This window comes from Antechinus flavipes, chromosome 5 (genome assembly GCF_016432865.1).
Source record: "Antechinus flavipes isolate AdamAnt ecotype Samford, QLD, Australia chromosome 5, AdamAnt_v2, whole genome shotgun sequence".
Lineage (NCBI taxonomy): Eukaryota > Metazoa > Chordata > Mammalia > Dasyuromorphia > Dasyuridae > Antechinus > Antechinus flavipes.
The window spans coordinates 6,930,248-6,956,866 of record NC_067402.1 but is presented as its reverse complement, the minus strand read 5'-3'; positions in this window follow the sequence as shown (position 1 = coordinate 6,956,866).

Sequence of the window (26,619 nt, the reverse complement as noted above, 5' to 3'; positions counted from 1 at the left end):
TTTCTGTGGATTTATTTTGTATCCTGAAACTTTGCTAAAGTTGTGAATTGTTTCTAGTAATTTTTTTCATTTGTTCTCTAGGATTCTTTATGGATCCCATCATATCATCTGTAAAGAACCATAATTTGATTTCCTTATTACCTACTCTAATTCCTTTGATTTCTTTTTTTTTTCTTTTCTAAAGCTTTATTTCTATTACAATATTGAATGGTAATGGTGATAGTGGGCAATCTTGTTTCACCCTTGATCTTACTGGAAATGGTTTCAGTTTATCCCATTACATATGATTCTTAATGATGGTTTTAAATACATATTACTGATTATTTTAAGAAAAACTCTAATTCTTCCTATACTCTCTAGTGTTTTTAATAAGAATGGAAGTTGGATTTAGTCAAATGCTTTTTCTGCATCTATTGAGATAATCATACAATTTGTCAGTTTGGTTATATAGCATATAATATATATATATATATACATATATATATATATATAGTGATATAGCGAATAATACTAATTATACTAATAGTTTTGCTAATATTGAACCATCCCTGGTATAAATCCTACTTGGCTATGGTGTATTATCCTGATGATAACTTATTGTAATATCTTTAATGATATCTTATTTAAGATTTTTCTGTCAATATTCATTAGTGAAATTGGTCTGTAACTTTCTCTATTTTGACCTTACCTGGTCACTACATCTGTGTCATAAAAGGAATCCTTCTATATATTTATTCAGAATTAATCATGCTGCAAAAGAAAAACCAGATCAAAAAGGAACAATAAAGAAAAAAAAAGCAAGCAAACAATTAAAAATTAAAATATTATGTTGTGATCCACAGTCAATGCCCACAGTCCTTGCTCTGAGTGCAGATGATCCTCTTCATCACAAGACCATTGAACCTGGCCTGAATCATCTGATTGTTGAAAAGAGCCACATCCATCAGAATTTATCATAATATAATCTTGCCATTGCTGTGTACCATGTTCTGTTGATTCTGCTCACTTCACTCAGCATCAGTTCATATAAGTCTCTCCAGGCCTCTCTGAAATCAATCTGCTGATCATTTCTTATAGAACAATAATATTCTGTAACATTCATAAACTATAATTTGTTTAGCTGCCAACTGGTAGGCATCCATTCAATTTCCAGCTTCCACCTCCTTGCCATTACAAAAAGGTGACACAAACATTTTTGTACATGTGGGTCCCTTTCCCTAAGGAGTGATTTTCTTCAAATAACTTGTGTTTTCTTTTCCATACCTCTCATTTGCTTTCCCCATTTTACTTCTAAGTCTCTTTTAAGATCTTTTTTTGAATTCTTCCAAGAGAGTCTTGTGAAATGATGATCAATTTATATCACTCTTTGAAACTTCATCTAGGATGTTTTTCCTTTCATGTGCTCAGGGTTTGAGGTCTGTTCTTCTCTGTCTCCATAAACATTATCGATAACTACAATTCTTTTTTGGTTTTTTTTGCTTATTTTTTAAAGGTTGAGGTCTGCTCTCAGGGCAAAGGGAAGATTGCCCCTTCCTCTACAGGCAACAGCAGCTTCATGCTGCCTTGAGGCTACTGCTGGTGGCTTTCTTCCTGTGCTGGGGCAGGCATAACCAACTTTTGCATTATGCTGGGGTTCAAAGACTCACTCTACCTTTTGTAGCTGCCTTGGAGGCCTCACAGCTAGGCTGCTGATCCTGCTTCTGAATCAGGATGGGGTAGTCAATGCAGCTGCATTTTGGCTAAGAGTCCCCTTATAGATTTCCCCACTTCACCATGTGTCCCTCCACTGTTCTTCTTTTGAGAACTGATTATTCATTTCCTTTGATCATTTATCAATGAGGTAATTACCTTTATTTATACATTATTGTTGTTGTTGTTGAGTTGTATAGGACCTTTTATGACCCCATTTGTGATTCTCTTGACAAAATGATGGAGTGCCTTATCATTTCCTTCTTCAAACTCATTGTACAGATGAGGATCTTGGCAGACAGGGTTAAGTGACTTTTTTCTGTCATTAACCTTGTCAGAGGATCATCACATTTTAACCACTGCTCTATAGTAGATTAGATTCAAATCTCATCACCTATTTACTAATCGTGTGACCTCAGTTGGAGTCACTTAGGATCTCTCTGCTTTCTCCTCTAACATAGCACCTGCCTCAGTGGGTAGTTCTGAGATAATATATGGAAAGCACTTGTAAATTTTAAACTGCCATACACATGCTAGCTATTATTGTGACTCAGGTGACAGCTGGGTGATTCAGCCCAGAGACTCAGGAAAAGCTGAGTTTAAATTCAGCTTCAGTCATATACTAGCTGTGACCTGGGCAAATTTCTTAATCTTGTTCACTTCGGTTTCCTGAGCTGGAGAGGGAGATGGTGCATCACCCCCAGGGACTTTGCCAGAACAGCACCATTGAGGGAACAGTCAGACATGGCTAAAATGATTCAACAATAACATGAAGAGCAGGAAGGACCTGACATTATAAAATGGAAATACCATATAAACAGGGATGTAAATGGAAGCTATATGCAAAGTAAATAAAAACATAATTAAAGGGGTGAGAGAAAAAACCCTTCCTACTGAAAGGGACCAGACAGAAACCTATTATAGATAATTAATTTAACTGAGTCTTGAAGTGAGCTCAGAGAGAGAGATACCAAGTTGGGGGGCACCGGGGCACAAGAAGGACTTTCAAGTCTGGGACACTAGAATGGTGCCAGTGAACCCATTTCTTCAAAATCATGCAAAGTAAATGGGCAGAATGCTGCATTCTTTCTGACTTTTTCCCCTTTGATAAGCATAAATTCTCCTTTCTTGAGATACTTACTTGCTAGAAACAAGTCTGAGCTGCACAGAACAGTAGAGGAATAATCCCCACCCCCCAAAGTCTGGCTCTCTGTGTATTTCAACTCTTACTGAATCCGTCCACTTACAGAACACTGGCTTACTTTTTTTTTTCTTATCTTATGAAAATATTTTGCCTAAAGTGAAATCTTGAGACAGGAAGTGGGGTTTGAGGAGAGGAGTGCCCATAATTTCCTTCCTTTCAATCTGGCTTTGAATCTTCACTGGATAATTAGGGCAATGATGGAAATGTACCATCCAAGCATGTATTTCTCATTCCCCCTCTTTTTTTCCCCATGGACATTCTCTCTCTCTCTCTCTCTCTCTCTCTCTCTCTCTCTCTCTCTCTCTCTCTCTCTCTCATACACACACACACAAACACACATACAAGATATTAGAAAATGTAAGACCCAGGGGAAAGACCCATTCTATTCCTCATCCCTAGTCTCCCACCACCTTTTTGTGAAGTAAATTTTAGTTATTATTAACAAGGACATCCATTAATCACAACTAAGCTTTGCCCTCATCCCATCTATCTAATATACCATTAAAAACAAACAAACAAACAAACAAATTACAACAACAACAACAAAAAAAAACAAAAAAAAACCCAAAAAACCAAAACAAAAACAAAAAAAAAAAACATAAGTTGTCCTGAGACCTCATCAATGACAAACTTTGAACTATCAAAAGAATCCCAAATGAAGGGAGTCACTGTGTGGCTTGTTCTTATACAACATATTTATCGATGACTTAGATGAGGATGTGATGGTGAAATTTCCGAAGGCCACCAAGCTGGAAGAGAAAGATAGTGACAATCCAAATTCAGTAAGATGCTAAATCTGAATGATTTCAAACCAACAGGATGAATGGTCACCAATATAAATGTAAAATCCTAGCTGCTCATGATTTAAAAAGATGACAATGAGAAAAATAAGGGGAAAGTTGATCAATAGCAAATCTTTTTAGAAAAAGACTGCTTATCAGATATAGATATGAACATGGATGTGACACCAACGGTTGAATCCAAATCCTTTCTCAAATATCATTAGTCATGTGCTCCCAGGAATTATATTTAACCTTCTTTTTTTCCTTAGTTCCCCCCTTTATAAAATGTGGCTAATTATTGCACTTACCTCATAGGGTTCTTTTAAAGATCAAATGAGAGAATATTTGAAAAACATTTTTTTTTCCAAATCTTAAAACCTTAAATAAATGTTAGTTAATATAATTAATAATTATCATCACAATAATAATTATGTGAAATTATTTTGACTTCTCTTGACACATAATTAAATCTCTTTATATATAATTAAATATGTGTATATATATGCATATATCTATATATTAAGAAAGAAAATAAGAAAACTGAAAATTAAATTAAATAAAATAAAGAATTTCAGCTACATATAATTTCCTCTATTTAGTCAACATTATTCAAACCATCAAAGTTAAAATTATGTTTGTTTTTCAGTCCCACCCCACTCTTCAGGACCCTATTTGGAATTTTCTTAAAAAAAAAAAACACACACTAGGATGATTTACCATTTTCTTCTTTAGCTCATTTATAGATGTGTGAAACTAAGGGAAGCAAAGTTAAATGATTTCCCCAGGATCACACAGCTAGTAAGTCTCTGAGGACAGATTTGAACTCAGTAAGAGAAGTCTTCCTAACTCCAGGCTCATTGCCCTAGCCATTGTACTACCTGATAAGCTGCCTTGTCACATCTAAGCCTTAAAGGCAGAGATTTTCAATTTTGTCTTTGTAGCTTTAACACCTAAAATATTATCAGGTATATAGCAGACATTTACTAAATACTCATTGAATGAGTAAACACAAATGTGTTACACATTCTTTATTCCATATCACTTCTTATTTGTTTCAAGTTCTCAACTAATCACATTCCTTGTTTCTTTCAGACAATATTTGAAGTTTGTCAGTCCATTATGCAATCAAGACAGACTTCCTTTGTTTCTGGCTTTTTACTTGTTTTAATTGACACAGTGGATGGAGTGCTAGACCTTGATTTAGGAAATGTGAGTTCAAATTTTGCTTCACTATCTGTGTGACTCTGAAAAACTCAGTTTGTCTCAATTTCCTCATCTATTAAATGAGAATAATAATAGCACCTATCTTCCAGAGTAGTTGTGAGGGGCTTAGAGGCATGAATTTATTTATTTATTTTTATTTATTTGTTTATTTTGCTCTTGTACTCATACAGATTTAAACACAGGACATTGAACATGTGTTATATAAATATTTGTTAATAAGTAATATGTATATAAATATTTGTAAAATGTAATTTTTGAAGAAGCACTGAAACTGGTTTTAAACCCAAGTCCATCACTCCTCTGACCTTGAGCGAATAATTTTATCCTTCTGACCTGAAGAAGTGGGGTGGAAGTTCTTTGTGGACATTAATTTAATTAATAATAAGGCCTTGATTCAAATATTAACCATCATATTAAAAAGTTATGTAACCTTGAGGAGATAAATTCTCTTTTCTGAGTATGAATTCCTTTATCTGCACATTGAGGGATTTGGTCTGGAGATCTTCTCTGACCCTGGGGAACATAAATATTCACACTGAAAAAAAAAAAAGAAAGAAAGGAGGTAATCAATGCTCATTATCCAGCTTGTAGTTATAGAGAGCAGTTGATTGTATGCTCTCTGAATTTCTCTACTTCTGTGGGGAGCATGGGTGTTTGCTGGATACAGTTTGGACTTTCAGTCAGCAATGAGGTGGGCTTAGAATTGAATGGTTGGGGGAAAATGAACTGGATGTTCTCTTAATGACTGAAGTGATTCTTAATAACTCAAAGTAAAGGACTGTCTTTAACTACCCATATTCTCCTGGTGATGTTGCATAATCTTAAGAATATTATTATGAATACTAACATTAATGAAGATTAATCTGGGATCAAGAACTGTGAATTGTCTGCTAGTTAGAAGCAAGTCACCATTATTCAGAGATGGATTTTCCAATTGGGATAATCCATCTTCCTTCTTCTTTTTTTCTGTTCTACTGTGGCTTTGTTGAAACAGTAGTTCCCACTGGACATTGATCAAAGACAATGAAAAGTGATGAAAGTCCAATCTGCCTTGCTTCCTCTAGAGTCCCCTAATTGAACTATTGTCTAAATGGATGATTAATGAAAGTGAGTGCCAGAGAGAAAGATACTGATGATCTCTTGGGTCTATTCCTGGGTTCACTGCCTATGGTAAATCATGGAAAAAAGAAAACTCTAATGTATATTCAAATTGGTAAACCATTTTTCCTGTTTATATTAACTGTTTAAATAAAGAAAATGAAGGAAATAGCTAAAGATCTAAAATTATGATTATGTCATCTAATTAATAGGAGCAGAAAATTTTGTTTTAAAGAATGACTTAAAAAAAAAGTGATGTTGCCCAAATTTTCAACAGGATTGCTAAAACCTCCTTCTCTGAATAGTAAGTTCTCTTTTCATCTCATCTCTTCTCATCCTCCTATTACCTCTTGGGAATAGCTAAGGGTTTTCCCTTAAGTATGCCACGTCCACTTTTAACTTTCTTAATTTGTTCCTTCTGAGAACACAGAGCTTTGAAGAATGATTAACCTATGTCTTCCTTCCCACGCTTACTTTACGAACCAAGTCTTCTACCATCAGTCAGTGATTGCTCCTTGAAATCTCATGCCATTTGATTCTAGCAATCCCTCCTAATCCCTATAACTGTCATTTATTTCTCTCCAGGCTACTGTCTCACCTTTCTCTTATTTAGGCTCCTATCATGTTGCCCATTTCTCTCTTCCTTTCAATGCTTTCCAAGTTGACAACTTTGATTTCTCATCTGGCCATCATTCTTTTTCCATCATTAAGAGTTGTCTTTGGCACATTTTTGAAGCTTTTTTTTTCCTTTTTCAACACCAAACTGCCTCAACTTCTGAACTTTTAAAAATTAAAATCAGAAAGCAAACATCTCAAGGCTTCTGCTCTGTTGGCACTAGGCAAATGGATGTTGTTAGCAAGCCTTCCTTTGAACTCATCACCACTACTGTTGTTTATTTCTATCCTTCATAATTAATGTTCCCCAATCTCAGTAACACCAAATGCATATTTTAATGACTTCATTCTTTATTTGCTTATTGACTGACTGACATGGAATTCACACCCACTCAGAACAAGAGACAGAAATCACTAGTGAGTGATGTTTCCACAGGAGAAAATAAGTCATTACTCTCCCCAAAGAAAAGGAGAAAATCATATGGAAGTTGTGAATCATTCCTTTAGTTGGAAATGACTCATCAACTTCTATCAACATCACTCTAAAAGAAAACACAGGAGAAAATTACTACCTTCTGGAAAAGCTTGTCAAGGAAAGGCCAAGAGTTTTGCTACTCCTTACAACTAAACATCATTGACTTCAAGTAATATAGGTAAAGTTTCTCCAATCTTACCCAATACTGGATGAAGCCATCATGGGCATAAAAGTGATATAGACCAACATCTGACCCTGTCCCTAGCCTCTATAGGTTTGGGGAGTCAGTGTGGCAGAGTACAAAGAATCCTGCCCTTGGAATCAGGAAGAGTGATCCTAGAGTATATCCTTGATTGTATGACTCGTATTAAATCACTTGTTCTTTCTTTTCCTCATCTCTAAAATCCAGATAATGAAGATAGCTAGTTCATAAGGTTTTTTTGTATGTGTGAATCAAAAATAAAATAATGTATTTAAAATACTTTGCAATCTTTACAGCATGATATGTCATTATTTTCATCATTATTATAATTGTATTATGAGACAACATTGACAAATGTACAATATTTCTAAACCATTTAAAACAATATTTGAGTTTTAGAATTATTCTTGTGGGTGATCAATAATGTAAATGACCAAAATTTACATTTAAAAAAATGTACAGTATTAAATTTTCATTAAGGTGCTTGTGATGAAGAGAGGGAGGGCATGGAATGAGTTTCAGGGATAAGATAGAGATTGAACAAAATAAAATGGGATATCTTATTTATGGAATGTTATGTCAGGCTGTGTCAGTAGGGACTAGAGCTTAGTAGAAAAATGAATAAGGAGGGAAAAATATGGACTCACTTGTATTGGAAAGATGCTTTGGGAGTGAATCTCAGAGATGGTTGGAGGTGAGAAGGGATAATTTGTTTGCATTTAGAATACTTTGTGAAGTAAAAAAGATGAAAGCTACATTTGCTTAAGAGGGAAGGTGACAACACATGCCAATTATGAGGGATAGGAAATGATATGAGCTTGTTATATTATCTTTAATGCAGAACATTGTTCATCTTGCTAAATTTTCTATAGAATTTTTAACACCCCCCCACCCCAGCACTTAATAGGAATAATAATAGCCAATAGTAGTGCTTGGACATCTCCCTCCCTTGATTTTATATTCAGACTATTATCTCTGCTTCCTTTTTAGCAAAATCTTATATTGAATACCTGGGACTATCCCAAGGCTTCCATTAGACAGAATTTACCTTTTCTTGTCAGGTCTAGATTAGACTCTCACAATCATTTTTTTTTTTTTTGCATCCTAGCATTGCCCAGGTGTGTGCAAATACTCCTCTCCTTTCTAGTATCCATTAGTTATCCAGGAAGGCAACAAGCATCAATTAAAGATATTCTATCTACCAGGAATTGTACTGTGCAGTTTATTTATTTTCTTCTGGCATTATGATACAAAGTCCTTATTTGCTTATTAATAGCATAGGCTCTGGCAAATAGTAAGCATTTCATACATGTCTATCTTTCTGTCTATCCATCCATCCATCCATCTATATTTCTATATATCTATGTATCTATCTAATTTGAACTTTAAAAAAATGTGATTTAGGTGCTGCTATTACCTCATTTCTTTATATGGAAAGAGAAGTACAACAAATTGCCCAGAGTCCAATATCTAGTATGTTCCTGAGACCAGAATTGTACCCAACTTAGAATCTAACCCTGTCTGGTCCTCTGCCACTGTACCACCAGACTTTTTTCTCACACCAGCCCTGTAATAATTCTATTATAACTATTATAATTATAATTATTTATATATTATAATATATAATATAAAAATATAAATTGTCTCTACAGATGAAGAAACTAAGACTCAGTTCCAAAATGACATGGGTAGGGTCATCATACTTGTGAAGTGTGGGGTCAGATCCACTGTACCAAAAACAATTTTTTTTCTTTCTACCAAACATTGGCCAACTGTCATTCTTTTTTTTTTCTTTTTAAATCTTATGATGCATTGTTTCTATGACTTGTTTAACCATTGTAACATATAACAGTCTCCTTTCTCAAAGATAGTTCTTCACTATTACTTTGTAGTAAAAGGCTGATCTCTCACCCTCAGTCTCCTTCCTCTGGAACATTTTATCCTATATAGTTTCTATTCCCACTAGGGTGCCTCATTAAATTGGTCCCTTAGACTTCTGCCTAGTATGCAGATGTGCCTATCTGATGTTGTTCAATGCTACTGATTCATTAGCTTTCTGGGCTGTTTCTTTCCCATGACATTATCATATCTTTCTTAAAGGTAGTTATTCATTCATACATACATAGATACATACATACATATATAGCCGTTGAAAACTCAACGTCCTTAACTGAATCCTTAACTGATATTGAAATCTCTAACCAAGTGAGTGCTCATTCATCCCTGACATTCTCTTTGGTACTAGTTTCCTCCAAAAATCTATTTCTTCAAACATTGTTCCTTTAGTCAATAGTTATTATTTTGAAGTGTTCCACATTTTAATAATCCTCAAATGGATGGCACATAAGTATCATGAATTATTTGTGTATTGTTTAATTTCTTGGAGGCACAGAACCTTAGGTCAGCGATTCCAAACTGTAAGTGATCCAGAATCCTTCTTGATATCACCCCTGACAAGTCACAATGTCACCTCTGACAAGGAGTTTGGGGAAACCATGGCTTCCCAAAGTAGTTTATTTCACTCTTAGAAAGTTAGTATGATCCAAAAAATCTAAAGTCTTTACCTCTGTTTGAGGTCATCCCTAAGGCCTCATTGTACCATTTTATAAAACTTATCCACTTGAAACCAGTTCTGTCTTCTGGACTTTAACTAGATAAGTTGAATACTCTTTCCTTTCTACAACAGTCAATTGCTGCTGCTTTCCTCAGATCCTCTTGTATTTACTTTTCCATTTACAAGTATCTCTCATGAAAACTTAAGCTCCTTGAGGACAAAGTATTTTTTCATCTCCTTTTATCAAAAAAAAAAAGTTTTGCATAAAGTATTCATATTTGCACAAGAGTCAACCCAGCATAAATCTTCTAACTTTTCCCCTCAAACAATTTAAAAATAACTCCTCAAATCAGAGTAGAAAGTAGCAGAACCAAAAAAAAAAAAGGTCAGTGAGGTTTTTTTCAATCTAAGACAATGGAAAAGGTTAGTAAGAGAAATCTGTGACACTAATGTAAGAGCCATCCTAAAACATGGCAGCACCACCAGCAGTGAGTCATGGCAATGGCAGTGAAAATGCCAGTTGCATCAATTTTTTTAATAACTCTTGGCCAAAAGATTACAAGTGGGTCACAAAACTGATCAGAAAGAGATTATGAGGGATGCTTTGTTGGCATTAGGTGCAGTTGGCACTGACTGGCATCTGTTATCCATATGAAGTTGTGGCTAACAGCTCCACGGTGGAAAGCAACACTTGTGGTCAATCATTCCTGTGATCAGGGGTTCTGGACACAGTGCCAAAACAAAGGATGACAGTAAAATTTGTAACTACAGTAAAACAAGACAACTGAACATAGTTTTAGGGCCAAGAGAAATGTTAGTGTTTGTGGCTACAGGGAAAATGCCAGATTTCAGACCCAGAGAGTAATGACCCTATATAATCCGACATCATAAACTTTAAAAGAAGCACTGGAAATTGATTTTTTTTATTTTGTAATTAAGCTTCAAATAAATAAGTACATATAAAAGTCAAAAGAAAAAAGAAAAATGCTCAAAAGTATGCAAGAGAGAGCTAATGCTGTTATGAGACATTAAGAAACAAAATCAAACAAAAACAATGATCAGTTCTTATGGACATGACTCTTCTCAACAATGAGGCGATTTAACACTAGTCACTCTGGTCTTGTGATGAAGAATACCACCTGCACCCAAAGAGAGGACAGTAAACTGAATGTAGACTACAATATAGTACTTTCACTCTTTTTTGTTGTTCACTTGTATTTTCTTTTCTTTCTCATTTTTTTTTCCTTTTGGATCTGATTTTTTGGTGTTCTTTGGTTTGGTTTTCTTGGGTCTCTGGGAGCAGCCTTCGTTTCAGTTCAATAATCACCACAAAAACAGCCAGGTGTTAAAGTCCAAATTTTATTTTATTTTATTATCTCCTTCCTGGGACTGGGCAGCTTTCTGGAGAGCCTTTCAGACTGGGCTTGGTCTCAGTGGGGGAAGTGCAGGAGGCCAGGCCAGCCACCAGGAGCCTGACTGAAGGTGAGATGAATCTCTGTCTCCTTGGTTCCGAGAGTTCTAGTGCACTTGTCTTCTCTAGTTCTCTCTGAATCTTTTCGAATGAATCCTGGCTGAGGCTCCTACCTTATATGCTCAACACTGAGTATAAACCAATTCTTATATCACTAGGAAACCATTATTTGCTGCAAGATTAAATCAATCATACTGAACTTAGAGAACATAATGCTAAATTAGATAACCATTGTCTCATCAATTCCACTTAGTACCTTGTTTCAAGTTCAGAGTTCTGGCCCATAACAATTTTTCTTGTGCAGCATGATATTTGTGGAAATATGTATAGAAGAATTGAACATCTTTAATATATATTGGATCACTTGCCAACTGGGGAAGTTGGTGGGGAACAGTAGGGGAAAATTTTGGAATACAGGATTTTGTAGGGGTGAAGTCAAAAATTATCCATGTATATATTTTGAAAATTTAAAAAAAGCTTTAATTAAAAAGAAAAGAAAATTATTCTGATAACATGAAGACAGATTGGAAGAAGGAAAGGATAATATCAGTTAAAAAAATAAGACTATTACAATATTTGAGATGGGTAAAGGAACTTTTTAAAAGTTTTTTTATTTTCAAAACATATGCACGGATAATTTGTCTACATTAACCCTTGCATAGACTTGTGTTTTAGATTCCTTTCTCTCCGTCCCTTTCCTTAGATGGCAAGCAAGCCAATATATGTTATACATATTAAAATATATGTTAAATCCAATATGTGTAAACATATTTATACAATTCTCTTGTTGTACAAGAAAAATAAGGTAAAAAAGGAAAGGAAATGAGTAAGAAAATAAAATGCAAGTGAACAACATCAAAAAGAATGAGCATGTTATGATGTGATCCACATTCAGTTCCCTCAGTTCTCTCTCTGGATACAGACATCTCTCTTCATCACAAAACCATTGGAACTGGTATCAATCATCTCACTGTTGGAAAGAGTCACATTCATCAGAGTTGATCATTGTTTAATATCGATGTTGCCATGTACAATCATCTCCTGGTTCTACTCATTTCACTTTCCGTCAGTTCATGTAAGTCTCCCCAGGCCTCTCTAAAATCATCTTCTTGATCGTTTCTTATAGAACAATAATATTTCATAACATTCATATACCACAATTTGTTCAGCCATTCCCCAACTGATGGGCATCCACTCAGTTTCCAATTTCCATTCTTCATTCATAAATGGCCAAAGGATATGAACAGATTATTTTCAGATGAAGAAATTAAAACCATTTCTAATTATATGGAAAGATGCTTTAAATCAGTATTGATCAGAGAAATTCAAATTAAGACAACTCTGAGACACCACTACACACCTCTCAAATTGGCTAAGATGACAGGAAAAGATACTAACACATGTTGGAGGGCATGTGGGAAAACTGAGACATTAGTACATTGTTGGTGGAATTGTGAATAGATCTAGCCATTCTGTAGAGCAATTTGGAATTATGCTCAAAAAAGTTATCAAACTGTGCATACCCTTTGACTTAACAGTGTTTCTACTGGGGATATATCCCAAAGAGGTTTTAAAGAAGGGAAAGGGGCCTGTATAGGCAAAAAAAAATGTTTGTGGCAGCCCTTTTCATAGTGGCTAGAAACAGGGACTTTTTTACAAATAGTAATTATAGGTACAGAGAGAAAGGATGGATACAAGAGATGTTATTGAGTTAGAACAGATGGATGGATCAGTGGCTAGAACACTGGGCCTGGAGTCAGAAATACCTGAACTCAAATCTGACTTCAGACATGTACTAGCTGTGTGAACCTGGGCAAGTAATTTCATCTCTATTTGCCTTAATCCACTGGAGAAGAAAATGACCATTCATTTCAATATGCTGGCCAAGAAAACATAATGTATAGTTTGGTCCAGGGGGTCACAAAGAATTGAACACAACTTGAGCAATAACAGCAGAAGAGAAGAATTGACTCAATTCTTAGAAAGGAGAGGTAAGGAAGAGAAAGGTTATGTTTCAAGAAAAAGAAAAAAAGAAAAAGAAAACTTGCTACTGCCACTCTTAAAAACAGTGAAATCTGACAGAAAATCAATCTTTTGGAGGGGGGATTATTACAGATCAGGTTTTCACATGTTGATTTTAATGTATCAGATAGATGTTTGCTAGTTAACTGAAGATTTGATTATAAAATGTAGGGTGGAATTCCAGGAACAGGAATTGATATTTAGAAGTTATCTACAAATTAAAGTAATAATTGAAGTTGTGGTAAGCAGTGTGGGAAGGGGTTGGGGAAAGGGGAAGCAAGACAGAGACAAAATCTCAGGAAACACCATAATTTACTGTCAGAGAGAATGTAAAGGAAGCAGTACAGAAGGAAGAAATAAAAATTAGAGAGATATGAAATAAACTAGCAGACTGTCTTGTCCCTGAAGATAAAGGAAGAGAGAATATCTAGAAGGAGGAAATGTCAACAGTGTCAAATATTATAGGGGTTTGAAAAAAAAGAAAGAAAGAACTGAAAGAAGACCATTAGATTTGATGAAAAAGAAGTCACTTGCAGCTTTTGAGAAAGTAGTTTCAGCACAGTGGTGAATTCAGGAAGTGGATTATAACATACAATGTGTTTGTGATGTGATTGAGTGGTAAGGAAGGGAGGACATCAACTACTTTTTCAAAATGTCTGTCAATGAAGGGGAGTGGTGAAATGAGATGAGATAGAAAGAACATTTTTTGTGTTTATTATTATTTTTTTAGAATAGTAAATATTGGAGTCTAAATACAAATGGAAATAAGGCATTTAAAACTTATTAAATTTTGGTTATAAATGTGTAAATTTCTTATGACACCTACTTATACGTGTATATAAGCTACTGAAAAAAAAATAAACCCATGTCCATATTTGCATAACAGGAAGTTTGAGGGAGCTGCTGTTCTGGGGACTAAGGTATCCAATAGGTTGATAGATTGGGATATCCAAAAGAACTGGGTATATGTTTTAAACTCCCTCCATCCAAAATGCAGATTTCAATGTCTTCAAATCTTTTCATTATAACCCAAAGGTGTTTAATAAATAATATCTAATTTATGTACACTAAATTGAAATGAATAAAAATAACAATAATACAACAACAACAAAAGAAAATAGTTTCCCAGATAAAAACTCTCAGGAATATTATAACCAAATTCCAGAACTCCTAGGGAAAAAAAAAACTTATTGAAAGCTGCCAAAAAGAAACAAATCAAATATAATGCAGTCACAATCAGGATCACACAAGATTTAATGATTTCCATGATAAATGAGCAGAGGGCTTGGGATATGATGTTCCAGATGTAAAAGGAAGTAGTATTACAATCAAAAAAATAACAAAATGGAATGCACTATTTCAGGAAAAGAAGTGGAAATTTAATGAAATAGAAGACTTTGAAGCATTTATGATGAAAAGATCAGAGCTGAATAGAAAATGTGACATTCAAGCACAAAGTTGAAGAGAAGCATAAAATCACAAAGAATAATCATAAGGGACTCAATAGAGAAAAAAAAAATCTATTCACATGCCTGTATAGGAAGATGATACCTGTAACTTCTAAGTATTTTTATTATTATTACTAGCTTTAATAATCTATGTTTTTTTTTCTCTTATAAAGGAGGCATGCAAGGAAGGGCTTTTATAGTAGAGGGGGAAATGGTGGGGAAAACGTTGGCAGATAGTGTTTAAACTTCATTCTCATCAGAATTAGTTTAAATAGGCAAGACTATATTTGGTCAATTTATGTTATGTCATATAATATATAAACATATTAAAGATTAGATTAGATTATAGATTACAGATACCTATCTTGCCCAAAAGGAAAATAAGGGAGAAAAAGCATAAGAGATTTAGAGGGGGAGGAGCGGATAAAAATATATGATATAAAGAAGAAAATTATCAGGACCAAAACAGACATTTGTTGAGGGATGGCATAAAACAGAAACAGAAAAGTATAAACAGAAGAAAATTAGATATAGGGAAATACAATTAGTAATCATAATTGTAAGTGTGAGTGGGATGAGCTAACATAAAAAGCAGAAGCAGATAGCAGAATGGATTGGAAACCAGAATCCAACAATATGTTATTTACCAAAAACATACTTAAAACAGAAAGACACAAACAGAGTTAAAATAAAGGATGTAGAAAAATCTATTACATCTCAGTTGATCTTAAACAAAATCAAAGCAAAAAAAAGACCTAATTAAAAGAGGTAATCAAGGAATTTGAATTATAATTAAAGGTTCCTGCTTTATTAGTCATCACAACCTAAAGGACTAGAGAAATTTTTTTTTTTTTTTTTAAATTTTTTATTTAATAATTACATTATATTGACACTCATTTCTGTTCCGATTTTTTTTTCCCCTCCCTCCCTCCACCCCCTCCCCTAGATGGCAAGCAGTCCTTTATATGTTGGATATGTTGCAGTATATCCTAGATACAATATATGTTTGCAGAACCGAACAGTTCTCTTGTTGCGTAGGGAGAATTGGATTCAGGAGGTATAAATAATCCGGGAAGAAAAACAAAAATGCAGATAGTTCACATTCATTTCCCAGTGTTCTTTCTTTGGGTGTAGCTGCTTTTGTCCGTCATTTATCAATTGAAACTCAGGTCTCTTTGTCAAAGAAATCCACTTCCATCAAAATATGTCCTCATACAATATCGTTGTCGAAGTGTATAATGATCTCCTGGTTCTGCTCATTTCACTTAGCATCAGTTCATGTAGGTCTCTCCAAGCCTCTCTGTATTCATCCTGCTGGTCATTTCTTACAGAACAATAATATTCCATAACATTCATATACCACAGTTTACCCAGCCATTCTCCAATTGATGGGCATCCATTCATTTTCCAGTTTCTAGCCACTACAAACAGGGCTGCTACAAACATTTTGGCACATACAGGTCCCTTTCCCTTCTTTAGTATTTCTTTGGGATATAAGCCCAATAGAAACACTGCTGGATCAAAGGATATGCACATTTTGATAATTTTTTGGGCATAATTCCAGATTGCTCTCCAGAATGGTTGGATTCGTTCACAACTCCACCAACAATGCATTAGTGTCCCAGTTTTCCCGCATCCCCTCCAACATTCATCATTATTTTTTCCTGTCATCTTAGCCAATCTGACAGGTGTGTAGTGGTATCTTAGAGTTGTCTTAATTTGCATTTCTCTGATCAATAATGATTTGGAACACTCTTTCATATGAGTGGTAATAGTTTCAATCTCATCCTCTGAAAATTGTCTGTTCATATCCTTTGACCATTTATCAATTGGAGAATGGCTTGATTTCTTATAAATTTGAGTCAGTTCTCTATATATTTTGGAAATGAGGCCTTTATCAGAACCTTTAACTGTGAAAATGTTTTCCCAGTTTGTTGCTTCCCTTCTAATCTTGTTTGCATTAGTTTTATTTGTACAAAGGCTTTTTAATTTGATGTAATCGAAATTTTCTATTCTGTGATCAGTAATGGTCTCTAGTTCATCTTTGGTCACAAATTTCTTTCTCCTCCACAAGTCTGAGAGATAAACTATTCTATGTTCCTCTAATTTATTTATAATCTCGTTCTTTATGCCTAGGTCATAGACCCATTTTGATCTTATCTTGGTATATGGTGTTAAGTGTGGGTCCATGCCTAATTTCTGCCATACTAATTTCCAATTATCCCAGCAGTTTTTATCAAATAATGAATTCTTTTCCCAGAAGTTAGGGGCTTTGGGTTTGTCAAACACTAGATTGCTATAATTGACTATTCTGTCTTGTGAGCCTAGCCTTTTCCACTGATCCACTAATCTATTTCTTAGCCAATACCAAATGGTTTTGGTGACTGCTGCTTTATAATATAATTTTAGATCAGGTACAGCTAGGCCACCTTCATTTGATTTTTTTTTCATTAGTTCCCTTGAGATTCTCGACTTTTTATTGTTCCATATGAATTTTGTTGTTATTTTTTCTAGATCAATAAAATATTTTCTTGGAAGTCTGATTGGTATAGCACTAAATAAATAGATTAGTTTAGGGAGTATTGTCATCTTTATTATGTTCGCTCGGCCGATCCAAGAGCACTTAATATTTTTCCAATTATTTAAGTCTGACTTTATTTGTGTGGAGACTTTTTTATAATTTTGCTCATATAATTCCTGACTTTCCTTTGGTAGATAGATTCCCAAATATTTTATGGTATCAACAGTTATTATGAATGGAATTTCTCTTTGTATCTCTTGCTGTTGGGTTTTGTTGGTGATGTATAAAAATGCTGAGGATTTATGGGGATTTATTTTGTAGCCAGCTACTTTGCTAAAATTATGAATTATTTCCAATAGCTTTTTGGTAGAATCTCTGGGGTTCTCTAGGTATACCATCATATCATCTGCAAAGAGTGATAGTTTGGTTTCCTCATTGCCTACTCTAATTCCTTTTATATCTTTCTCGACTCTTATTGCCGAGGCTAGTGTTTCTAATACGATATTAAATAATAATGGTGATAGTGGGCAACCTTGCTTCACTCCAGATCTTACTGGGAAAGGTTCCAGTTTTTCCCCATTGCATATGATGCTTACTGATGGTTTTAAATATATGCTCCTGACTATTTTAAGGAAAAGTCCATTTATTCCTATGCTCTCAAGTGTTTTTATTAGGAATGGATGTTGGATTTTATCAAATGCTTTTTCTGCATCTATTGAGATGATCATATGGTTTTTATTTGTTTGGTTATTGATATAGTCAATTATGCTAATAGTTTTCCTAATATTGAACCAGCCCTGCATTCCTGGTATAAATCCTACTTGGTCATAGTGTATTATCCTGGTGACAATTTTCTGTAATCTTTTTGCTAATATTTTATTTAAGATTTTAGCATCAATATTCATTAGGGAGATTGGTCTATAATTTTCTTTCTCTGTTTTCAGCCTACCTGGTTTAGGTATCAGTACCATATCTGTGTCATAAAAGGAGTTTGGTAGGACTCCTTCAATCCCTATTTTTTCAAATAGTTTATATAACATTGGAGTTAATTGTTCTTTAAATGTTTGGTAGAATTCACATGTAAATCCATCTGGTCCTGGGGATTTTTTCTTAGGGAGTTGATTGATAGTTTGTTCTATTTCTTTTTCTGAGATGGGACTGTTTAGGATATTTACTTCTTCCTCTGTTAGTTTGGGCAAGCTGTATTTTTGGAGGTATTTTTCTATTTCATTTAAGTTGTCGAATTTATTGGCATAAAGTTGGGCAAAGTAACTCCTAATTATTGCTCTAATTTCCTCTTCGTTAGTGGTGAGTTCTCCCTTTTCATTTTTAAGACTAACAATTTGATTTTCCTCTTTCCTTTTTTTAATCAGATTTACTAAGGGTTTGTCTATTTTGTTGGTTTTTTCATAGAACCAACTCTTAGTTTTATTAATCAATTCAATAGTTTTTTTTACTTTCAATTTTATTGATCTCACCTTTTACTTTTAGAATTTCAAGTTTAGTGTTTGACTGGGGGTTTTTAATTTGTTCCTTTTCTAGCATTTTTAATTGCAAACCCAATTCATTGACCTTCTCTTTCTCTATTTTATACAAATAGGCCTCTAGAGATATGAAATTTCCCCTTATTACCGCTTTGGCTGCATCCCATACATTTTGGTATGATGTCTCATTATTATCGTTTTCTTGGGTGAAGTTATTAATTATGTCTATGATTTGCTGTTTTACCCAATCATTCTTTAGTATGAGATTATTTAGTTTCCAATTATTTTTTGGTCTACTTCCCCCTGCTTTTTTGTTGAATGTAATTTTCATTGCATCGTGGTCTGAAAAGGATGCATTTACTATTTCTGCCTTACTACATTTGAGTTTGAGGTTTTTATGTCCTAATATATGGTCAATTTTTGTATAGGTTCCATGAACTGCTGAAAAGAAAGTGTATTCCTTTCTGTCTCCATTACATTTTCTCCAGAGATCTATCATATCTAGCTTTTCTAGTATTCTGTTTACCTCTTTGACTTCTTTCTTATTTATTTTCTGGTTTGATTTATCTAATTCTGAGAGTGCAAGGTTAAGATCTCCCACTATTATAGTTTTACTGTCTATTTCTTCTTGCAGCTCTCTTAGTTTCTCTTTTAAGAATTTAGATGCTACCCCACTTGGTGCATATATGTTTAATATAGATAGTGCTTCATTATCCATGCTACCCTTTAGCAAGATATAGTGTCCTTCCTTATCTCTTTTAATTAGGTCAATTTTTGCTTTAGCTTGATCTGAGATCAGGATGGCTACCCCTGCTTTTTTGACTTCACCTGAAGCATAGTAGATTTTGCTCCAACCTTTTACCTTTAACCTGCATGTATCTCCCCGCTTCAGGTGTGTTTCCTGTAAACAACATATTGTAGGATTCTGGTTTTTAATCCATTCTGCTAACCGCTTCCTCTTTATGGGGGAGTTTACCCCGTTCACGTTTATGGTTAGAATGACCAATTCTGTATTACTTGCCATCTTGTTAACCCCGGTTTATGCTTTCCTCCCTTCTTTCCCCTTTCCCCCCCTTCCAAGTATTAAGCTTGTGAGCACCCCTTGCTTCTCACAGCCCTCCCTTTTTAGTGTCCCTCCCCCGCCTTAGAGTTCCTCCCCCTATCTTACCCCTTTCCCTCTCAGTTCCCGTATTCCCTTCCGCTTAGCTTATTCCTTCCCTTTCCACTTTTCCCTTCTCACTTTTCAATGAGATGGGAGAAGTTTCACCATAGATTGAATATGTCTTAAGATTTTTCACTTAAAGCCAATTCTGAAGGCAGTAAGATACCCACTATATTCATCCCCCTCCATTCTTTCTCTCAGATATAATAGGTTTCCTATGCCTCTTCATGAGATGTACTACCCCCACTTTACCCTTTTTCTGGTACAATGTCCTTTCCACATCAATTTCTAGAACAAGGTATACATGTATTCTTTATACATCTATATAGTCAAAATATAGTTCCCAAGATTAATCTTTACCTTTTTAGATTTCTCTTGAGTTCTATATTTGTAGATCAAACTTTTTGTTAAGTTCTGGTTTTTTCATCAGAAATAGATGAAATTCGCTTACTTCGTTGAATGTCCATCTTCTTCCCTGGAAAAAGATGCTCATTCTCGCTGGGTAAGTTATTTTTGGTTGCATACCAAGTTCCTTAGCCTTTCGGAATATCATATTCCAGGCCCTTCGATCTTTTAATGTGGATGCTGCCAGATCCTGGGTGATCCTTATTGTGGCTCCTTGATACTTGAATTGGGTTTTTCTAGCCGCTTGCAATATTTTTTCTTTCATCTGAGGGTTCTGGCATTTGGCCACTATATTCCTTGGTGTTTTGATTTTAGGATCCCTTTCAGTGGGTGATCGATGAATCCTTTCAATGTTTATTTTTTCCTCTGTTCCTATGACTTCTGGGCAGTTCTCTTTGATAATTTCCTGGAAGACAGTGTCCAGGCTCTTTTTTTCATCATGTTTTTCTGGGAGTCCAATGATTCTCAGATTGTCTCTCCTGGATCTGTTTTCCAGGTCTGTTGTCTTCCCCAGAAGGTATTTCACATTTTTCTCCATTGTTTGATTTTTTTGGATTTGCTTGACTGATTCTTCTTGTCTCCTCGAGTCATTCAATTCCACTTGTTCAATTCTGATTTTCAGTGAAGTATTCTCTTCACTCACTTTTTTAAAATCTTTCTCTAATTGTCCAATTGAGTTCTTTTGTTCTGTGGAATTTTTTTCCATTTCGCCAATTTTGTTTTTTAGAGAGCTGTTTTCTGTTTCCAGTTCACTAATCCTATTTTTCAAGGATTTTACTTCTTTATCCACTCTCTCTTTAACTGACTTCTCCAGGCTCTTTTGCCAAGCCTCCCTCTCCTTTTCCCAAGCCTCACTCTGCTTTCCCCATTTTTCTTCTAGCTCCCTTGTGAGAGCCTTTTTAATCACTTCTATGAGGTTCATCTGTGCTGAGGAACAGACGATCTCCTCCTTTGGGGAATCACCTGGGGACTGCCTGTTTTTAGTCTCCTCAGGATTTAGAGTCTGCTCTCTATCTGTGTAGAAGCTGTCTAGGGTTAAAGTCCTCTTCAGCTTCTTGCTCATTCTGTCTATTAATCAGAGACAAACTACCAAAGAAAAACAGAAAAAACTGGAGTCTTTCTTTGGGGGGGGGCTGGGTGTGTTATCGAGCTTCCTCTACAGACTGCAGGGGGCAGCAGTGAGGCACTAGCAGGACTGTGCTGCGCCTGCGCTCTGAGATCCCAAAGCCTGCTGAGTCACTGAGGGGGGGGAAGGGGGGACGGCCAGGTCCTGAGAGACTCCAGCTGTTTGCGGTTGTGTTCTTCAGCCCCGGTGTTTTTAGCTTCTCTGCTGGGCTGTTGACTTGCTGCAGGTTCCAAACCTGTAGCGAAGCTCTCCCCGCAGAGACGGCTACGATCACTCCCCACCCCCTCTCAGCTCTGCTCCCGTGCTCTCACTGCCGCTGCCCTCAGCCTGCGCCCGATCTAAAACCGCCCCAGCCCTCCAGTAAAGACAGACCTTTCTTGGCGGATCTCAAGGATGGCTTCTCTTGGTAACTATTTGTGGGTTTTTTTCAGTCAAGCATTGATTCAGAGGCTTGTAATGAAGTGGATAGTGAGAGAAAGCGCGGAGCTTATGCAACTGTGAGCCTCCTCTCCGCCATCTTAACAGGAAGTCCCCAGGACTAGAGAAATTAAAGGAATTATAATTAAAGTATAATTATAATTATAATTGATGTTATAATTAAAGGTCAATAAAAACAATTATTGACAACAGAATAATATCACAAATGTTTACAGAAAGTTTGGGACTCATTGCTCAAATATATAGGGAACTGAGATGAATTTTTAAAATTAAAATTATTTCCCAAACTTATAAATGGTCAAAGAATATGATTAGGCACTTTTGAGAAGAAGAATCTAAGCTATCTGTACTCATATAAAAAATGTCCTACATTAGTATTGATTAGATCTTGTGTAACTTTTTTTTTTTTTCTGAGAACATGAAAATGTGCTTGCAGTAATCTTATGGAATGCCAGGAAAACACAAAGAAATTAGAAGAGCACTCTGGTGCATTAATTAATGAGTATCTTTTCTTGCAGCTCTATGTGGAATTCTGGCCAGTTCCTTGAGTGAACATAGTCCTCCTAAAGAATTGAGTCAATATTTCCATTGGTGAGCCTTTCGAGATGGAGCAACCTGTAGCTGGGAGGGTATTTCATCTCAAGAGTCAAATATCAAATGAGAATACTTAGTGTAGTACCTTCTTCATTCTCAGCCTATAAAAACTCAGAAAGTACTATATCCTCAAGACTGAAAATCTGTGACTATGGATTCTTCCAACCAAGGAATTATATATTGGTGCTTCCTCAGAGTGGTGATAATGTTTATTGTATGCTGTTTGCTTGTTTGTTATAGTGTCTTTATTGTTATAGGTGGCCACTGTGTTTGGTAATTTTGTATGACTTTTATGCTATGTTTTCTTTTCCTTTATGTCTTATTTGAATCAAGATTCTGAGCAGTAATAAACTTATACCCAGCCCCTTAAAAACAAACAAACAAAAACAAAACAAAACAAACAAACAAACAAAAAAAGGATGTTAAAAGTAAATAATGATTTTTTTTTAAAAAAGCAAACATTTAACTGTTTGTGGAATGGAACTGAATTCTCTTGGTACATGATGACAGCTATATCCTTCTACAAGTCTTCAATTTTGTGTGCTAAATATCTTTAGGTCTTGATCCTGATCCTCCAATGTCTTCTAATCAATTCAGGAAGGGATACAGCTTTTCTAAGCTTTTCCTAAGTCTGATGCCTAGAACAGAATTCTAAATGTGGCCTAATCAAGGCAGGCTGCCCACAGCTGTGTCCCTCAATGGTTTTGGACCCCAGGACTTTTTGTAGTCTTAGTCTACTTTAGCTTCCTTGGCTGTCATGTCACATTGCTGATGCAAAAACCTTTTTACTACAGCTAAAATTCCCTAGATTTTCTTTTCAGTTGAATCCAATTAAATGTCTCATTCCTTAATTTAGAGGTTTTTTATGAAAAAAACAAAACAAAACAAAAAAAAAAAACAAGGTAGGAGATATTGCATGTGTTCCTGTTTAGTTTTCATCTCATTAAGCTGATTCCAATGCTCAGGCCTGTGGAGACCTATATTTCAACCTTGGTTCAGTAACCAACATGTTAGCTTTCCTTCCAAAGCTTGTATCACCCAAAAATGAACCATTCTTTCACTATCTCCTCCCTCTACTTCCTCAGAATGCTTTTGAAATTCATGCTCTCCAAATCTCAGCTCTCTGTCCAGGTAGTTTTTTAATCCAAGATTGTGATGAATTATTTTACTTTCAGTGTTCCTTCCTCCTTGTGCAAGATATCAGTTACTCTACATTTTGAAAGAGGAAAGTATTTTTGTCTGAAGTCACAAATTGCTCAGCTGCTCTGCTTTGGCCAGAGGGACAGTTCTACAGATGTCCTGTTAGATATTCAACAAATGTTTTTAGGTAGCTACTGAGCACTGACAATTGTTTTTGGTCCTGGAAGAAATCCCCAGTGTATGGACAGCATACTTGATGTGTTCAGAGTGGCCATTTCTAGTTCTAAAAGACGTGTTTGTGGTTTAGCACCAAATGATGAGATTGCTGTAGGCACCAAATGTTGCGGTTTGGTCATGTAAAGAATTCATCATTTCCCTTTGGCAAAAGATAGGTTTATTTTGGAGAAGACACAGGAGTGGTAAATGTGAAATAGATATGGTAGAGAATATAGTTAGCAAGGAAATGGGTTTTTAACAATTAATGGTAGAAAAGACAAACTCCCTAGTCAAACTCACAATTAACCATGAGAAAGAATATACTCCATGAGGTGAGAACCTGTCCTTAATCAGCAGGTTAATTCTATAGAGGAGTTTAAAACCTTAAAAGACTTAAGTGAGCTATAAGAGGAAAAAGACCAAGGGGCATGATGGGAGAATGAGAGGAAAGACACCAGGAGGCTGGAAAAGGGGTGAGGAAAAAGACACCATGAGGCATAATGCTGCCAGGTCAGATTGATTAAAGGGATTCAGTAAAGTTGGCATGAGTAATGGACATATTTGTAGGGCAATTTAAGCACAGGGATTTGACGATTTCTGAGTGGAGGTAGAAATATCTATTATCTCCAGAGAGAGTGGAACTTATCCCCATCAGGAACCTTCCCTGCTTGCTTCAGATAGTGTAATTTTATCAACATTTAAGGCTCTCTCTCTCTATACCCCCACCTAATAACTCAGGACCTCACTCTCCTGCCTTAGTTTCTAGAAATTTTTGTATTCCCTGTCTTATAGGACTTTTGTGAAAAAGACAATTGAACATCAAAGGAAGAACACAGTGGGTTTGGAATCCTTCCTCTTATATTTATGTTATGACACTGAAAATCACTTGACTCCTTTCAACCTCTTTTTTTTCCTCAAGTGGTAAAAAGGTAAATAGGTAAAGTCTTGCCTTTCAAGGCTTTTGAGATGATCATGTGTAATAATGTCATAATAGCTAGCAATTATATAGTCTTTAAAGATGGTGAAGCATTTTATAAATATTACATTGTAAGTCTCACAAACTGTCTTCTGGGAGGCAAGTGCTATTTACTAATACCAAACTTTACAGATGAAAAAACTGAAACAGATAGAAAGGAAGTGAATTCCCCAAAGTCACACATTTAGTAAGTGTCTGAAGTTATACTTAAGCCCAATCTTCTTGACTCTAAATCCAGTATCAATCTGCCAACTACACTCAATGAAGACCCAATTAGAGTTGAAGATTTTACTTTTTGTTTTACAGTTTAAATTTGTTGGTCTTGGAATCTATTTGGCAGGTTGTGGTGGACTGACTCCAATTAAATGAAGACCTGATTCTGTCCATGCTTAAAGAGGAAGGAATTTTTTTTCTTTTTTCTAATCAGGAACAATTCAAGCTCAATAACAAACACCCTGTCATCACTACTACCAAAAAGATCACTTGGTTCAATTTGTCCTTAAAAAATAAATAAATAAATCTTGCCTTCCCCCATAAAATCACTTAAATTATTTGAGCATCAGTTTTCTCACAGATAAAATGCAGATTATAATGTTTTTTACTTGTTTTTTTGGGGGGAAGCTCAAAAGGAAATAAAGATAGCAAAGGATGGGGAACCTTTTCAAACAACCTTTTTAAGTTCTGAGAATGGGTTGCATATTTTGAGTGCTTTGCATACCTCCAAGAGCAACAATTTTAAAAGCTTGTCTATAAATAGTGCCTTAAAATTTATAAATCCCTTTTCTCGGGCGGGTGGTGTGACAAAGACGCTAGAGATGCTTTAACCCCCATTTTACTGATGAGGAAGATTAGGAAAGGTGGGAATTATGACAAGCTCATATGTCTGGCAAGTAACAGGGCAAGAATCAAATCTAGAGCTATAGCAACTTCTAGTTTATCCCACTCACTTCTATGTCCCTGACTCTCTCAGTTCTTTCTCATCTGGTTTATTCCTCGCCCATTTACTCCTTTCCCTCAGGGCTTGGCCTACAGATTTTAGTCTGCCCTTTATTATATGGATGAAAGAGTAAGTGTGAGCTGCTTTTATGGCAGAATGTGACCCCAGATTGATTGTGTCACTCCAAACCACAAAGTGGCCTTTGAATTTGATTTCTAATGTCTTCTTTGTACTTTCAAGTTTCTGCTTTATTAGTCATCACAACCTAAAGGACTAGAGAAATCTTTCAGACATATACCTCATTAAGGGATGTTACATGAAGCTAATCAATGGTATTCTGAATTCTCTGAAAAGATGACCTGACAGGTTTACACCTGGGATGTCTTGGAAATGCTCTTAAGCCACATATCAAAATTCTGACTAGAATCTTCCAATATGCACAGGACTGCATCTCTGATGGATCTAAGGAGGATTTATTTTTTTAAAGTCATCCATACAAATGGTGTGTGTGTGTGTGTGTGTGTGTGTGTGTGTGTGTGTGTGTGTGTGTTGTGTGTATGTGTTTAAATATATATAAAGGAGACTGGAAGAAAATAATATTTTCCTTTTATTTCTATAGTCTATTCTATTAGAATTATTGTGTATGAATGTGTATATATGATGAGGTTCTGAATGGTGCATGTGATGGGCAGGGAGTAACTGAAGTATTGATAAAAATTATTCCCTGGGGCAAGCAGGAAGAGGCTCTGATAATCAAAATCAGTTTACTTCCTTTTCTGATCCTTTGTGGAGGTAATCCAATCAGAAATCCAAGTTACAACCAGTTCCTGAAGCTA